General features: G+C 36.4%; 1 long non-coding RNA gene across 1 annotated transcript in view; it reads right to left on the bottom strand.

Moving 5' to 3' along the window:
- LOC138030208 (uncharacterized) overlaps positions 1-15000 on the bottom strand; it is a 21553-nt gene that overhangs the window by 503 nt on the left and 6050 nt on the right. The window contains exons 3-5 of the long non-coding RNA XR_011128049.1: positions 10843-10962; positions 10164-10283; positions 1-773 (exon numbers count right to left, since the gene is read on the bottom strand). The exon at positions 1-773 is cut by the window's left edge and continues 503 nt beyond it. This is a non-coding gene — a long non-coding RNA (uncharacterized lncRNA). The remainder of the gene's footprint in view (positions 774-10163; positions 10284-10842; positions 10963-15000) is intronic.

Raw genomic sequence — 15000 nt, 5'->3', positions numbered from 1 at the left:
CTATTATTTTCACTACACAAACAATTAAATTATTTAGAAATAGAAATATTTAAAAATAGGAATACACATTACTTAAATGAAAACCGTGGGGAGGGCACCCTCGATATTACGAACGTTTTTCATTTAACTAATGTGTATTCCTATTTTTCACGTTGCCATGTTACCAGCAATAGCGTAGCTCCTACTCTAAAACTATACACAACCCATAATTCCTCAATTCGCTTTGACTAAGGGTTAACGCTCGAAACGTCGGCTCTTAGAATCTCTGTACAGTGGCCAATTTACATCATTAACTCTATTTATAAAACCCAATTTCAGCCATAGTACAACTTTACGTAAGTAACCACTGTTCAGACCTTGCGTAAATTTCAGTCTGTTATATAAGCGACCTTCACATTCGAGTACGAATACGAGTTTTCTGCAGTGGGCACGCGCATTACGTTTAAAGAAGAAATTTCCCGAAATGAGCGTACTCAGAGAACTGAGAACTCGTAGTCGTACTTCAATCTGAAGATCGTTGTCCTGCAGTTTCCTTGGATCCTTTGGCAACCATGGCTTGCGTGGAGTTTCCACGCGAAAAAAAAAATAAAAGCGCTTATCGAGTCCCTTTGATTCAAAACGTCTTCGGGTGTAAGAAAAATTCGCGGAATACCAACCTAGGCGCTTTTACCTAAAGCTCTACCTTATTGCCTATATAGTGACTCTTGACTTCCTTGCTTCTGTCCTCGTCGTCTTCGTGGTGTTTACTTTGGTTTCTTTGTCTTCCAGGCACTCTGAAAAACAAAATATAAATTACCTGTCAGTATAACTTCTCCTGATCTCCTTTAATTCGCATCAAATGTAAAACTATATCTAGCCGATCCCGATTGTAAAATGTGTCAACAAAAGAATGCTTTACATTAGATCAAGCAATAAATAAATATACAAAACACATAGTAAAAAGAAAAAGGGGGATGCAATACAAACATTCAATATTAACTATGGCTACTTACTACAGAGATCAAATATATAGCCCCAGGGCTAGGGTTAGCCAACTTGAAGGTTTTCGATTACTTTCTTCCTTATCAAGTCTTACGGGTCTTTGTTTTCAAGACACCATCTGTGTTGGTGCAAAACAACAGGAAATGGCCCCACAAGTTTTACATAATAATAAAATCAAATTCCCTGCATTGTTCTGTACACCAACATGGCTGCCATGAAATCAGATGCAAATCATCAAATTATTACAGGATATAATAATTTACGAACTGGCAAGTGACCAGCTCTCAGATGATAGGGCTAGTGCAGTGCAATCACAGGTTCACAACTGCTCAAGTCACTGCAAGAGATTTTGAAGGTATTTGTCCCAGTTGAGCTCATGTTTCTTAAGCTGTAATAACCAAATTCTGGAAGGATTCCCAAAGTCGACCAGCAACATAACAAATTATCTATAACCAGTTGACACTAGTGTAAGGGGCAGGCTGGCTTAATCTACGTCCATGCCCAGGAAGGTTGTAAGTACAGTTTTGAATACTAAACAGAATTATTACTAATATTATTACAAGAAGCTCATGAACTTGAAGCATTTAAGTGAAAAAATAATTCCTTATTTGGATATAATATGTCCAAATGAGGAATTATTTTTTCACTCCAAAAACCCCAGCTCTGAACCAGAGTTAAATGCTTCAACATAGCTTGTGCATTTACCCACACCTGCAGCATCGATCATAATTTATTTCTGCATAAAATTGGTCCTAATATCCCTAGTAGTGTACTGTAGTAATTACCTAATAGTAGATTAAAAAGAGTTCTGAGAACATAATAATAATAATGTTATTTTCTAACTTGCCCGATAAAGTATGATTCTTAACATTCACAAGTTATTATTCCTAAGTTCTTCAATAAGCTGAATACTGCTGAAGTTTTAAGTGAATTTGTAAACAATCATGGCCTGTAACTTAACATTCAAGGTATTAATGGTACATATCTCTCCACTAATTGACAGCCACAGTATAAATTCATTTAACTAGACTGTGTTAAAATTAATTAATTAACTGATGAATAATTATGGCACTGACATGTGAAAAAAACAATAATGCTTTTTATCATCCAAAGATACAGAATGTCAAATCCACAACTTGTAGCAAGAACATCACTCAAGTATTGTAAAAAAAAAAAAAAATACCAGAAACAAGAACAGTGTCTAAACTAGTCCACAGCACTCAAATTTAAAATAAAGCATAAATATCCTGGGCAAAATTTTTGTTATCCTTTGGGATTCATTAAAGGAATACTCAATGCATTTTTTGGCCTAATCCTTTCAATCCTCAGATTGATACTTATACACTGTAGATTTTACTCTGTCTAACACCAGATGATTTACTCGTCAAGTGAGATCATTGGATTAACAACAACTCCTGAGAGCGAGACTTCGAGATTTCAATGTCTAACACCAGATGATTTTAATTGTCAATGGGTGCCACTGCTGGGATGAATGGATTAACATCATCAGATTCTATGTACCAGATCAACTGCAAAATGTTATGTAAAACAGAAGAGAGGAGCTGCACAAAAACGATAAGAAACACTCTTGTTCTTAGAGTTGCACAATAAAGAATTGATCCATTGAAACCATATTGTATCTCTCTACCAATTTGGTAGGGAAATCATGAGTGGTAATATAATCTCAGATATAAGCCATCAGTATTCTCAGTTTTGCATTATCAAATCTTTCAAGGTAAAGGAATTACCTAAAAAAAAATTATGTATCAGGAATTTTCCAGAGGCATAGAAGAGAACATTCATTCTGAGTTATCTCACATCAACTGGGCCTTGATAAACTGTGGAGATAATGTAGATGCTGCTTTTTCTAAATTCTTCAACAGCCATAACAAAGTAATCAACAAGCATGCGCCCCTTCGACCGCTCTCTAAACGCAAAGACAAGCAATTTTCTAAATCTTGGAATACTAGGGGGCTACTCAAGTCAATAAAAAATTAATAACAAACGCTCTACATGTACTTGCATTTGGAAATTATGATAAATATAAACTATATCGCAATAAAAATACTTACAATCACTTGATGCAGTAAGAAGTAATGATACTATCACTCTTATTTCAATGAACGTATGACCAATGGCAGAAAGACTTGGATCACGATTAATCAGTTCATCAGCAGAAATAAAAACTGTAAACCTATTGTAGCACTGTCGAATGTGTTATAATTTCTTCTCTTCCGTGGGTCAAACACTTGCAGCATCAGTACCTCCTGCCAATTTTTATTATCTCTCCACCAATAATCCATCTAATTCATTCTTCTTTGAGCCAACCACTCCCATGGAACTCTAAACTGAAACTTTGCTTACACAGCTTACATGCATATTCCTGTCCTGTTTGTGTATTAAAATCTTGCATTAGGTTACTCCCTTTACCACTGACACAAATAAATTGAATACTTCTGTCAGGGTTATCAATCCAAATTAAAGCATGCAAAAGTAATTCCCATTTTCAAGGGCGGCGATGAAACGGACCCTAGTAACTACTGCCCCATTTCTCTTCTTTCACTTTCACTCGACTCAGATTAAAATCTTGTACTGAATCAAATGGACTTCTGTATCATTGCCAGTATGGTTTCGTGAGAATATGTCAACTCAGCATGCAATTGTGGATATTGTTTATTCCATTCAAAGAAATATGGATAACAGATTATTCACTTGTGGTATTTTCCTTGACTTTAAAAAGGCTTTTGATACTGTGGATCATTCAATTCTCCCAACTAAGCTATCTGATTACAGTATAGTGGGCCCGGAAAATGATTACTTTTCATCCTAGTACTTAAATGGCCCTTGTTCAAACTACTCAAATTGATAATCAAATTTCATCTAACAGAAATATGCTAACAGGGGTCCCACAGGGGTCAGTTCGGGGCCCTTTACCTGTCTTGATGTATCTTAATGTTATTTACAATTCTTCGGAGAAGCTTTCTTATTTTAATTTTATTTGATGATGATACAAACCTGCTGTATGCTAACAAGGATTTGAGGTCACTAGAAAGTGTAATCAACAACAAATTACAAAAAGTCTGACTGGTTAAATGCAAATAAGTTGACCAAGACGCTTAACTATCAGATTAGAAGGATAGATAATAATGCCTCTAACAGTGATACCTTTCTTCAATGCGAAGATCATGCAAAGTTCCCGAGAGTGCTCATCGATAAAAACTGAACATGGAAATAACATACCGGTATTGATTACATTACCTCTAAAATTCGCAGAGTTGTTGAAATTATTGCACGATCAAGGCACTGTACCTTAAAATACTTTAATCGGAACTTATGGTTCTCTAACTTTCCCATATACTTTAACTATGGAATTGAGGAATATCTTTATCTTACAAAATGAGCTCTTCGGCTAATGTTCTTTACTAGTAATATATCTCATGCTATCCCTTACTTTGTCTCTGCTAATGTTTTACTCCTATAGTAGGCGTGGAATTTGTCTCATATGGTCAGCGGTCAGGAAGCAATATGGCGGTAATCTTCTTTCTGTGATAAATTACCAAGATTTCTCATATTTATGTATATGTTTCGTTATGTGTGCTTTTGCTTTCCATTATGACAACTAATATCCTTACTGTGGACACGCTACGAACTATTCTCGATGAATAACTTGCTCCTTTGAAAGCGGAGATCACTGAGCTGACGTTGTTCATTGATAATGCAAGCAAGAAGTACAACGAAGTTTTAAAAAAGTTAAGTGAGCAAGAGGCAGTAAACAAGACAATTGCTAAGGAGAATGAATTCCTAAAATCAACAGTTAAGGCACTAGATTCACAAGTGAGAAAATTACAATGTACCTGTAATGATATGGAGCAATACTCACGACGTGAATGTGTGGAGATTCTAGGGATTCCTGTCTCCAAACAAGAAGACACTGGCCAACAAGAGAGGCTATTAACAATGGCAAAAAGATATGGAACGGAATCAAAGAAATAGTTCATTTTAAAGCGAAAATTAACCAGAAAACTGTGAAAATTGTCCAAAATGAAACTGAACTGACTGACCCAAAACTGGTGGCAAATGCTTTTAACAATTACTTTGCAAATGTTGGAGTTAATTTGGCTAGTTTAATTCCTGAAGTAAACAAGTCCCCATTTGAGTATCTTAAGAATCCTTCAACCAATAATTTCTATTTATTTCCTGTTACTCCTACTGAGATTGAAACTCAAATTTCAAACTTAAAATCTGGCAAAGTTGCCGGCCCATACAGTGTACCAGTAAATATCCTTAAAATTAAGTGAAGCTATGATCTTCGCAGTTATGAATGCAATTTTTACAATTGCGTAGAGAAGCCTGAAAAAATTCAGGACTTCAACGGGGTTTGAACCCGTGACCTCGCGATTCCGGTGCGACGCTCTAACCAACTGAGCTATGAAGCCACTGACGTTGGGAGCTGGTCATTTGTGGGTTCAAATGTTCCCGTGATGAATGAATCAATGATGAAATGGTATATGAAATGAATCATATATGAACTGTGGATGTGAAATCAAGTGAAGCTATGATCTTCGCAGTTACAAACGCAATTTTTTTTTCAGGTTTCTCTACGCAATTGTAAAAATTGCGTTCATAACTGCAAAGATCATAGCTTCACTTGATTTCACATCCGCAGTTCATATATGATTCATTTCATATACCATTTCATCCTTAAAATTGTTTAAAGTGTTATATCGTTTCCATTAGCAGCTTTATTCAACACTTCTATTTCATCTGGGATTGTTCCAGATAACTTTAAAGTTGTTAATGCAATTCCTATCTATAAAAACGATTCACAGACCAATCTCTCTAATTATCTAATTATCTAATTATCCCTACTTTCTATATTTAACAAAGAACGAGAGAAACTTATATCCAATAGGCTTCTAAATTTTTTAGAAAGAGAAACAGTATTCTTTAAAGGACAATTTGGTTTTTGAGCTAAACACTCAACTGACTATATGCAATTCTTAGTATAACTGATAAGGGTGATCTGTCTTGTGGATTATTTCTAGACTTTAGCAAGGCATTTGATACGGTAGACCATGATATTCTAAATGATAAACTTGAATACTATGGAATAAGAGGTATAGCTAAGGACTGGTTTAATTCATATCTCAAAAACCGTAAACAAAAGGTTACAGTAAATGGTGTAACATCCGATCTTGTCACAGTCCCATGTGGTATTCCTCAAGGATCAGTTCTCGGGCCAATTTTGTTTTTACCATGTATTAATTTAATGATTTTTATCATTGCTCAAAAATTCTAGAATTTCATCTACCAGTATTCGCTGATGATGCCAATCTGTTCTACAGGCATAGAGATATTGATGCTCTAAAACATAACATAAACGCTGAATTAAATAATGTAAATACATGGCTCTGCTCTAACAAGCTTTCACTAAATATAGAAAAGTCAAGTTTCGTCATATTTAACCCTCCTCAGAAAAAGTTACCGGTAACTAGCGATTTCAGCTTGATGATAAATAACGTGTGTCTGAAGCAGGAAAGATATATTAAATACCTTGGTGTTTTTATAGACTCAAATTTAACATGGAAACCACAGGTCAAGTATATTTCAAAAAATCTAAAGAGAGGTCTTGGAATATTATCTAAAATTGGCTATTATGTAGACATCACTATCTTAATTAGCTTATATTATGCTCTGATATACCCTTTTTTAATCTATGGAATACTTGCCTGGGGCAACACCTATCCAACTACTTTACAACCTCTCTTTGTTTTACAAAAAAAAGCTTTGCGCTACATGACATTCTCAAAATTCGATGAGCACTCAAGTCCTTTGTTTAAAAAATTAAATATTATTAAACTATATGACCTGGTCTCCTATCATATTGCATTATTTATGTATCGATTTAAAAATAGATTACCGGTATTACCTCTTGTTTTTGATACCTTCTTTTCTGAAGTGAGTGAGGTTCATCAATATAATACAAGATCTGCAGCGAAACAATCCTATTACCTTCCCAGGGTTAAAACGAACTATGGCAAATTTAATATACAGTAAGATTTCAAGCTCCTATGATTTGGAATTCAATTAAAGAAGAGATTAAAACTGCCTCCCTTTCAAAATTTAAGTCTTAAGGAACATTATCTTAAATTATATTGATGATACTCTTCGTAAATAGGTTCATTTTAAAATATTACGAAAATGTTTAAAAAATTACATATTCTTTCTAGCTGTATTTTCAAGTTTACCTTATACACTGTAGTTGTCACGTCTATGTGCATGTTAGTGTTAGTGTTATGTTTGTGTGTACGATAGTTAGTGTATATGTACCCTCCATATTGTACCTCCGCTGTATAGCTAATAGCTGGTTTTGCTCATATCTTAAAAACAGACGTGGCAAACAGTACAAGTTAGCCCATATATTTCTAATACTGAGGTTACCGGTAGTTCCTGTGGTGTTCCACAAGGTTCTGTATTGGGTCCTTTGTTGTTTTGTTCTACATTAATGATATTTCCTATTCGTCTAATCAATTGAATTTCTTCCTGTTTGCTGATGATACTAACGTTCTCTATGCTGATATACCAGCATACATGTATGTAATTGGCTAACGGCAAACAAATTATCTCTCAACACAAAGAAATCTAATTTTGTAATTTTTCGGCCTTACCAGAAATAAATGAATTTTGACGTAACCATAAAACTCTTAGATCATGATAAAAATTCCTTAATTCTTCTAGAGAGGAAGGACTATGTTAAATACCTTGGTGTTCTCATCGATTCAAACCTCACTTGGAAGCAACATATATTATTTATCTCCTCAAACATCAGCAAATTATCTCTTGGAATTATTTCAAGATTGACACACTTTGTTCCCACTGATACCTTACTAAGCATATATCAGTCTTTGATTCAGCCCTACATAACTTATGGTATTGCTGTATGTGGCCAAGCTGCTCAAACAAACCTGGACAAATTACTAATCTTGCAAAAACGTGCTCTCCGTTTAATACACTTTGCTCCATACAGATCTCATGCAATCCCGTTATTTAATCACTACATAATAATATCCTCTCGCTGAACTTTCAATACTGAATTCAGTTCCACTATTATGCCGGCAAACATTTCTAACCTATTTCTTTATCCTACACAAGTGCATAGCTATAATACTAGGTTTTCAGAAACAAGTAGTTTTAACATTAACCCTTTGACGTCCAAACCAGCCTAAACTGGCCAGACTTAGTATTTTACTCTACTTTACTCTTTTGAGCTGCCTTAACTTCAAGTTAAGTAACTATTGTAGGTGCAATGACATAAAATCAGAACACTTACATTTTGTAATTTTACTTTGTTCATGACATTAATTTTTTAATTTGACAAAATTATTGTCATATTTGCCCCATTTACTTGCAGTGTAAATACTGAAAAAGCCAAAAAATGGTCAAAGTTACAGTACATTTGGAATGCTGAACTCACTTGGAAATTATCCAATCACTAAGATAAGGTGAAGGAAAACATATTTATTACCCATAAGGATTGTCAGAAAATTTTACAATTTAGGTGGCTGCATTTAAAAAGGAATAATAATAATAATAATAATAATAATTATTATTATTATTATTATTGTTATGATTATGATTATGATTATGATTGATTATGATTATCAGGCTATCCAGCATGGCTTGCTGAATCTGTATGATTCAGCACTGGCAGAAATCAAAAGGATTGTAATTGACCTCGCCATGCTAAGTTTTAGGACTTTGCTACGATTAAACCATGAAACTTTCCACACGTGACCTTGCTAATCTCCTCATTTTCACCTACAAATATTTTCCTGGCAGCACTTTTCCATGGGTGGCGGTGAAATAAGTAAGATAGTCTCATCAAACTGCTGTTTGAAACGTGACATTTCTAATTTCCTCAAATGTTCAGAAAACTTCCCAACATTAGCATAGATACCTGAAATGTTCCAGTTTAATTTAGTCCTACTAAATTAAATGTGGCTCAAACGTTACATTTAGTGCCATTGAATGGAGCGTTTTTGCGTAGAAATTGCGATTCATTTTTTACGTCAACCGTTACTAAACAATTGGTCTGGCATTTAAGTTATCTGTGGAAAATTTTCCAGTATGTTTGTGAGCGACATATTCACGACCCGCAGGCGTGTGACACGTGGAATGAGTGTTTCGTGGTTTCGCGGGAAACAGTGGTAGCTACAGGTCAGTTTTAAAAATTGAACAATTTTTTTTAAAACAAAAACTCCATTCAAAAGAGACTTTAAAAAAGTTGAATTAGGCATAATTTGTCCGACCAGTAGAAAAATGTGATTGCTAACATCACTGACATCCCTCTATGGCCTGCTTTTATACTTCAGCTCCTGACAGGTGTTTTCTTGTTTGGTTTTCCCATGAAAGGTATTGAATTACATAGTTCATTCTTTGCATTCTCTTGGTCATCAGGCAGCTATAGCAAGATCGTCACCCGTCACCCGCCCAACATTTTTGTGTCAGCTTCATGTACTCAGTCTGTAGTTTTCGAGGACATTTTTCTGTGGTGCTTTTCTTTCTCTGTGAAATAGCTTTCCACTCACTTTGCAATAGTTGTTCTTACTATTTTGTTTTAGATAATCTTGTGATACTTGTACATGTATGTGTATGTCACACTTCACTTAAAATTTGATTGACAGTTCATCTTATTTTGAAATTAAATTAAAGCAGCTTTGCCTGTACAAACACCTGTTCAAAAAGGGTGCTTACAATAAATTATGTTTACACACAGTGTGAAAAAGTTAGTCGGTCAGCAGTTAAGCGGTAAAAAAAGAGTCGAACACGCAGTTACACTTGTAATTACTTTCATGTATAACAGAGCAACGTATTTTTGAAATATACATCTACGGAATATTGTTTGGATGTTCTGCCTCTGACAAGTTTTGTTTTGATGCTCAAGAGTTTCTCACGGAAGTCTGTCAGAAGAGGTTTTTTCAGGTAAACGTACTCCAGTTTGCCCTCTTTACAAAAGCCAACAACAGTGGGGTTCACAGAATGTTGGATCTATCCAAAAGGATTCATCTTCAACTATACTCTATAGTCTTACTCCATTCGTCATTTCTTAATTTATCAGACTGAAGAATGCTCAAATTCCCAAAGTGTTTAGTCAGCTGTTTTAAGTCAAAAATTCATCCCACCTTCAAGCTGACATTTGTCCTCCTCCCTCCGTTTTGAACTTCCACCTTCCTCTTGCATGATATCTTTATCTTCTACCCCTTAGCCTTTGATGGTACATCTCCAACCTTCCCTATCACGTCCTTTAAAAGAAAGTAGAATACAATATCCTTTTAAGTTAAGCACTTGATCAATGTAAAATGCAATTCAGAAGTTTTCAATGGCCTAGCCATTATGGTATGTGAGCTAATATGACATGCTCTACAAATATGGTAAGTGTATGCATCAGCTCAATATCAAAAAGGAGATAAAATTTGAAAGCTTTTTTCATAAAATGTTATATACATCTACAGGATATTGTTTGAGTGTTCTGCCTCTGAAAAGTTTTGTTTGACCCTCAAGAGTTTCTCAGGGAAGTCTGTCCGAAGAAGTTTTTCCTACAGTAGCTGTACACATACTCCAGTTTGCCCTCTTTACAAAAGCCAACAACAGTGGGGTTCATAGAATGTTGATATATCCAAAAGGATTCATCTTCAGCTATAGTCTTACTCCATTTGTCATTTCTAAATTTATCAGATTGAAGAATGCCTTCGGGAAAGGTTAACAGATACTGTAAAAGCCCTGATCAAAGCATCTTTTTTATTGAAATCGCAAATTCCCAAAATGTTTAGTCAGCTGTTTTAAGTCAAAAATTCATCTCACCTTCAAGATGACATTTGTCCTCCTCTCTCCATTTTGAACTTCCACCTTCCTCTTGCATGATACCTTTATCTTCTACCCCTTAGCCTTTGATGGTACATCTCCAACCTTCCCTATCACGTCCTTTAAAGAAAGTAGAATACAATATCCTATTAAGTTAAGCACTTGATCAATGTATAATGCAATTCAGAAGTGGTATGTGAGCTAATATAACATGCTCTTCAAATACATGTATGGTAAATGTATGCATCAGCTCAATATTAAAAAGGAGCTAAAAGAAAATTTCTACTTTTTTAATAAAACAGTCATTCCACTGTGGTTTGTTGGATATTAGATAATTACAGCCAATGAGGTGCGTAGCGCCAAGTTGGCTATAATCATAATTTATACATGTATCACTTCATACCAATGCAGGCTTGTGGAATAAATAATAATTATTGTTGGATATTTCTGTCAGTCCTTTGTTTGTAATGTACAATAGCATGGCAGCTCCAAAATAAAAGGCATACAGAGGCTAGAGATACGTCGAAGGGTAGTAAAGGACTCCAGATTAATTAACCCACTAACTCCAGGGAGTGAGACTTGGCAGTTTTTACTCTGTCTCATGCCAGATGATTTTACTTGTCAAATGGGAGCGTCTTGGGTCTGTGTACCTTGCATCCATTACATAATTAAGCGATGAAGCTCTATCTTAGTTGAGATTTCCTTTGCTTCAGATTTAATGAAAATGGAAACGTGAAAAGATTTGCATAAATTTCTTAAAGAAACGAACATGCAAAAACCAGTTACAAAACTGGAACATCAAACTTCAAAATCAATTTTTGATTTCAGCAAATACGAAAATCAAAAATTGAAAAATGGGACAAAATAGGTGTGAGGGGAGGGGACAGCAACACCGAAAGTGGAAGAACCAAGTCAGTTGAACAATGTATGCATAGCTTGGAGAAATTGTGTGTGGAAAACTGCAGCAACATTTATGCACAAGGGAGTTCACATGCTTGTTCACTGACAAGGTGTTATCAAAATTAACGCCGACGTTTTTAGCTGAATCAGTAGCTACAATTAATTCCCTGCCTGCGTAATAGGAGCTTAGCTGCTGAGGAGGACAATGGCGGGCATGCAGCACCAAGAGCTCAGTTTTATTGTTATAGAGTAACAGTTTATTGGCTGTCATCCAACTCTTATGTCAAGCCTAGGATACACGTTTACACCTTAGACTTGGAATATTCGGGTTCACCAGGACATGACGGGTGAAAAGACAAATACCGTAAACGTCCATGTATAAGCCGCACTTTTTTTCACAAAATTGAAGCCATAAATTAAGGGTGCGGCTTATCCATGGATACATCTGTGTTTGGAGTTTTAGAAAACCTAATTAACATTCATACAACTTCTTAAGATCTCAGTAAAGAAACATAAAAGAAACTAAGAGCATGTTGCTGTTGTTCATTGACTTTTTTAATGAGTGGTGGCTCCCAAAGGAGCCGTTTGTGTCTTCGACTGTTTATCGGCGAATATTGCTCTCCAAGAGTTCTTTCAAGCGATTAATTTTCGCTTTTCTCGAACAAGTAAACACCAACCTACAAGGAATCTCCATTCCTCCGCACAGCTGTTTGCCGTGACGTCTTCGGCCAGTCACTTCCACGCGTATCTTTCCATCACGTGCGATAAAATACCACAAAATTCGCGAGTACTCGCGAGGTAAATGGCCGACTGTTTCGTTGTCCTTGACCACCTTCTCAGCACATTTGTCGACCGCAATATCAAGCTCCTTGTTCAGCATGAATTTTTTCGCCTGTTGCGGGTACATCCATGGATCTTTATAGACGTAGTCATGATACCCAGACCCTGGCCCAGACTCCTCCCCATATTTAACGCTTAGCTACTAAGCACTCGTTCGTTTTGTTTCAATATCGAAGGAATTTCAACTTATGGTGAAACCTTGATTGTTTGTCCTTGTTGGTTTATAGCAATAGAACGTTACTGGAACTTCAAACTTTATTGTATTACATTTTTTTTCCAAAATCTGCGCTTCTAAATTCGGGGTGTGGCTTATCTACGGATGCGGCTTATACATGGACGTTTACGGTAAATCTGGATGTCATCATAGGGAGCCCACACAAACAGTGTGTCTGTTTGTATGTTCGAAATATAAAGAAATGTATGGGAAATATTGAAGAGTCCTAATATTGTAAACTTACATCGAGAAATGACTATGTTAAAGCTCAAAATAACCTCAGCTGTTGTGTATTGTCATTTCTGCGGCTAAAAATGGTGAATTTGAGCGATTTGGTGGGTTTTCCATTGACTGTTACTACACGTCCTTAGAAGGAGACAAGGGTGGAAAGCTCATTTTCGACCGCTCCAGCGTCAAGCCGATTTTCACCCAGAAATTAGAATCGCCTGTCTTTCAAATCGAACACCAGATAAACTGAAAGGTTGACGCTTCTTCTCGTGCCATTCAATCGAAGATCCATTCAAAATCCAAGCGCTAAACACCAAATAATTTTCGAGAAATGCAGCTTTCGAAGCGACCAGCATCCGCGGCCGGGATTTCGTGTGCCAAGGAGCAACCGTCACGCTGTTTGCTCCTCACTGATTGGATGCATTTTTTAGCAACATCCAATCAGTGTGGAGTAAACAGCGTGACGGTTGCTCCTTGGCACACGAAATCCCGGCCGCGGATGCTGGTCGCTTCGAAAGCTGCATTTCTCGAAAATTATTTGGCGTTTAGTGCTTGGATTTTGAATGGATCTTCGATTGAATGGCACAAGAAGAAGCATCAACCTTTCAGTTTATCTGGTGTTCGATTTGAAAGACGGGCGATTCTAATTTCTGGGTGAAAATTGGCTTGACGCTGGAGCGGTCGAAACTGAGCTTTCCACCCTTGTCTCCTTCTAAGGACGTGTAGTAACAGTCAACGGAAAACCCACCAAATCGCTCAAATTCACCATTTTTAGCCGCAGAAATGACAATACACAACAACTGAGGTTATTTTGAGCTTTAACATAGTCATTTCTCGATGTAAGTTTACGATATTAGGACTCTTCAATATTTCCCATACATTTCTTTATATTTTGAACATACAAACAGACACACTGTTTGTGTGGGCTCCCTATGATGTCATCAGCATAGAAATGATATAACATATCATGCCGTTTAAGGACATCACTCAAAGGTACAGTGTATAGTAAGTACAGAAGAGGACCAAGCACGGATCCTTGGGGAACGCCATAGGGAGGAAGATATGAACAGTTCGAGGAATCGCTTCCAACACGTATAAACTGGCTTCTGTTTTCAAGATAGGATGAGAACCATGCCAGTGCTTTTCCTTTGATTCAAAAACGGCCGCTGAGTCTTGCAAGCAGTATTTGATGGCCAACTGTGTCAAATACAGCTGACATATCCAGTAGCAAAAGAATGACGCAGTTCTTTTTGTCTAAGCTGCAGAGAATGTGGTTTTGAACTTTTAGCAATGCAGGGTTAGGGTTAAATTGTAAGCTGACTGCAAAGGCTCTTGTAGATCGTTGTTGACAAGATGGCGGTTCAGTCTATCTGCTGCAATCTTCTCAATAGCCTTAGCGATAAATCATAGGTTAGAGATAGGTCTGTAGTTTAGTCTGTAGTTTTCAGACGTCTTGACTCAAGTGCCCAATTTGAATGCTCATAAAGATTTAAAAAATTAAGCCAGATTCAAGAACATAATTTAAAAAAAGAACACAACTCAACTACATTATTCATTGGGCAAAGTTTTGTGAGAATGAAATAGGATGCAGTTTATGATTAACTCATTTCCTACTTTTGGCTGGGTTGTCCGTTGTTTCTCAGATGACAGGACAGCCGCTAATTTCGAGCACTGCACACCAATTGTAACCAAGAGCACCATTAAAGAGTATCAAAAAACTAAGTATGCTGGTGGAACAGGGCAGAACAGAAAGGCTTACCAAGCGGTATGAAATCACGCAATGCACACGTCGTTCGACCATCTTGCCGCCATCTTGGTTTTTCCACTTCCGGTGATGCCGTCCCCTTCCCTCATACCTATTTTGTCCCAGTTTTCAATTTTTGATTTTCACATTTGCAGAAATCAAAAATTGATTTTGAAGGTTGATGTTCCAGTTTTGGGACTGGTTTTTGCATGTTCTTTTCTTTAAGAAATTT

This window comes from Montipora capricornis, chromosome 13, assembly GCF_036669925.1.
Source record: "Montipora capricornis isolate CH-2021 chromosome 13, ASM3666992v2, whole genome shotgun sequence".
Classification (NCBI taxonomy): Eukaryota; Metazoa; Cnidaria; class Anthozoa; order Scleractinia; family Acroporidae; genus Montipora; species Montipora capricornis.
This window is presented reverse-complemented; position numbering and strand designations above follow the sequence as displayed.